This window comes from Cheilinus undulatus, linkage group 8 (assembly GCF_018320785.1).
Source record: "Cheilinus undulatus linkage group 8, ASM1832078v1, whole genome shotgun sequence".
Classification (NCBI taxonomy): Eukaryota; Metazoa; Chordata; class Actinopteri; order Labriformes; family Labridae; genus Cheilinus; species Cheilinus undulatus.
Window position 1 is genome coordinate 45077727 of NC_054872.1, and position 2928 is coordinate 45080654.

Here is a 2928-nt window from a genome sequence, read left to right on the forward strand (position 1 = left end):
ATCCACGTAAGCTAGAGCATCACCCTTAGTGTTAACAAACAGTGTTAGCTATCATAGGTAATGTGACTTTGTTAGCTTTTGCCACATAAGCTGTATTAGAGTGGGGTTTTTTTTAAGGACAAGCTTTTCTCTTGTAGCAGACTGTTTATCTGGCTTTATAAAATGTTTTCTAAATGGTTTTGCAGGTCAGGTTATTAACTTTTAACTTCTAGTTTCCTAACCTTCACCCTAAGCCTTAACCTAACCCTAACTGGAAGTTTATTTTGATGTTATTTTGAAAGTTTCTGCATGTATTTCCAGCCTGACAGTGGTGGTTGTCTGACTGCGGTGGTCTGCAGCCAGACTGTCTTGAACAATTTATGTTTTTTCCTTTATCAAATGTGACAGTGATAAAGTGACGAATGTAAAGCATGAGAAAACAAAAGCAGCCAGCATCCTCTGTGGATTCAAATCCTCCATATTTTAGCAATTTTAGTTGTATTACAAGGTGTTGTTTCATCCCTAAATGTTACCACTTATTAGTTTACTGTGTCGTTACAGGGGAGACTATTCCTGTTCAGGATTTAGAAAGGATGTGCCGTGTTTCGTATGATTAATGGTTCTAGGATTATTCATTTTTGTAGGGAATAGGAACACAACACAAAGAAATAGCATTAACATAAGACGTCCATTATTGATGTTTAAATATTGATTTGTGCAGCTATAAGTAGGATTTGTGTGCACACATGTATTCCATAAGGTCACTGTTGATTCGGCCTTAATCAGTACACAGAACAATTCTCAGCGTCTCCCCTCAGACGGCATCAGTCAGGAAACAGCTCCATCTCTCAGCAGCTCTCACACCAAACACTTGTGTGCCAGACTGTTTACACTTGTAAGATTACGTGCATAATGAGGCTGCATTGTCTCGGCAGAGTGCTGCTTTAATTCTTTGAAGCTGAACAAACTGTCCCTGGCACATTTGGGTAGGGGTGGAGAGATATCAAAGTCACTTTATTGAGATGAAAGAACTGGCCCAAACAGCAATCTGAGACATTAGTCATTCCTTCTTCTCGCTGACAGAAACATGCTCTCAATTTACGAGTCAGGTGCTTCCAGTGATTTCTGCCAGCCTTGTTCCTCCACATCATAAATTCCTCTTTATGCTCACTCATCCCACAGGCAGACCTCTATTCTTTGGCCTGCCTTGTCACACAACACACCCCATGTTGGCATATTGGATGTCGTCCAGGCTGCCATTAGCGCTCACTGTGTTGCGTATACCATCATGAAGTGCACCGAATTTAAATAGACAGCAGTGATTGCGCCCCTAGGTGCACATTTGTGCTTTTTTTTTTTTTTTTTTACAGGTTTTCTATCAGCACTTTAATTCATTCTTTCTATGGTGTTGACTCTGCAGAGCTCCCACTTACACTGTGTTCATTTCCTCTAAATGCTTCACATGCAGCCACTGGCTCCCAATTTGTGTAATGAAGGTTTAATAGCCAATTGGAACATCCAATATCATTAACAGCCAGAGTTAGTCGTATCCAGGATTTTCATTTTTTTATTTCTTTTGAAAACCAGAGGTGCGAACGCTTCATAGGTGGAACGTGTGATCAGCACCTGCTGTTTAATGTATGTCCTGTCTTTACTGGATCAGACAATTAAAATTACAACACCTCACGTTTAAACCAAGCATTTGTTCTGTTTCACTCTTTGATGCATGAACTTTAAAAAATGATCTGCTTCCTCTTTTTTCCTGCTAGTTCAAATATCTATTTTTTAAACACTTTGAACTTTTTTTGACCTTGTTTTGTTTCTCATTATCAAGCACTTTTCCATTTAAATGATTATTCTGGTGTTATTTTTGGATACTGCGGGGGCACTGTGGCTCTGACACTTCTTACTACGGGCTGCTTGTCACGGAAACGATGCAGGGGTTGAAAGTTTAAGTATTGAACTTGTAAGTTGTAAAAATAAGAGCTGAAATGGAAATGCAGGACTGGGAAAACAGCAGAATTAAAGCACAACGAGGTGCGTTTGATTTTCTTAAAGGAGCAGTTCAGTACCTCTGTCATCTTGTCTGTCTTCTGCAGGTTTTATGTATTCTTATGGACATTTTCTTGCTTATTTTGAGCCCTCTTTTGGTGTTGATTACTCCGCACCACCTATGGCCTTCAACACACAACACAGAATTTAAACAGAAGCACCTTTTTTTTCTTCTTTTTCTCCCCCTGACTTGATGGAGATTATTTCTGACAGCTGCAATAACACAAAATATAGATGGACGTTATTCAGTTGTTTACCACATTCGGTTCATGCACGGACATGGACGAGAACCCAACGACGACATCAGAGAGGTATACTCACTCAGACAATCACACCGCAGAAAACAACACCACTCAAAATATGTTTGCTTTTCCCATTATGCCCTCTAATGCAAACTGACAGATTCTTCTTATTTGCGTTGACATTTACGTGTTTGCGGTGATTACCCGAGACTGATTGGAAAAGACAGAAAGCATGATTGAGACGGAAACACACTATCAACGTAAACAACTAAATTAGCAGGAGAAAACATTAATAAAATTGTTTCTGGTTTTTGTGTAGAATCCATAATATTTACATAAATACAATCAGCATATTTTTACGGTTGGCTTGAGGATTTCCTTTCGATGTAAGCAGGCAGGCAGCTATGCATATAATATGAGGATTGCAGGGCTATAATGCTTCCCTAAATGCTCTCATAATGACCTCAGGGTTGGTCTGTTCGCTGGAGCGATATCAGTCTCAAGTCAAAGATATGTTAGCTGTAATAATGCCTGTCAACATCTCAAGTTTGAAGTGTCCTGACTCCATTTTCATCCAAATAATCTGACACCACTCAGGCCCTGAAAGCTCGTCTCTGCGTCTCTTTTGCCCTCGCTTCTTTTCCTGGTGGAATGC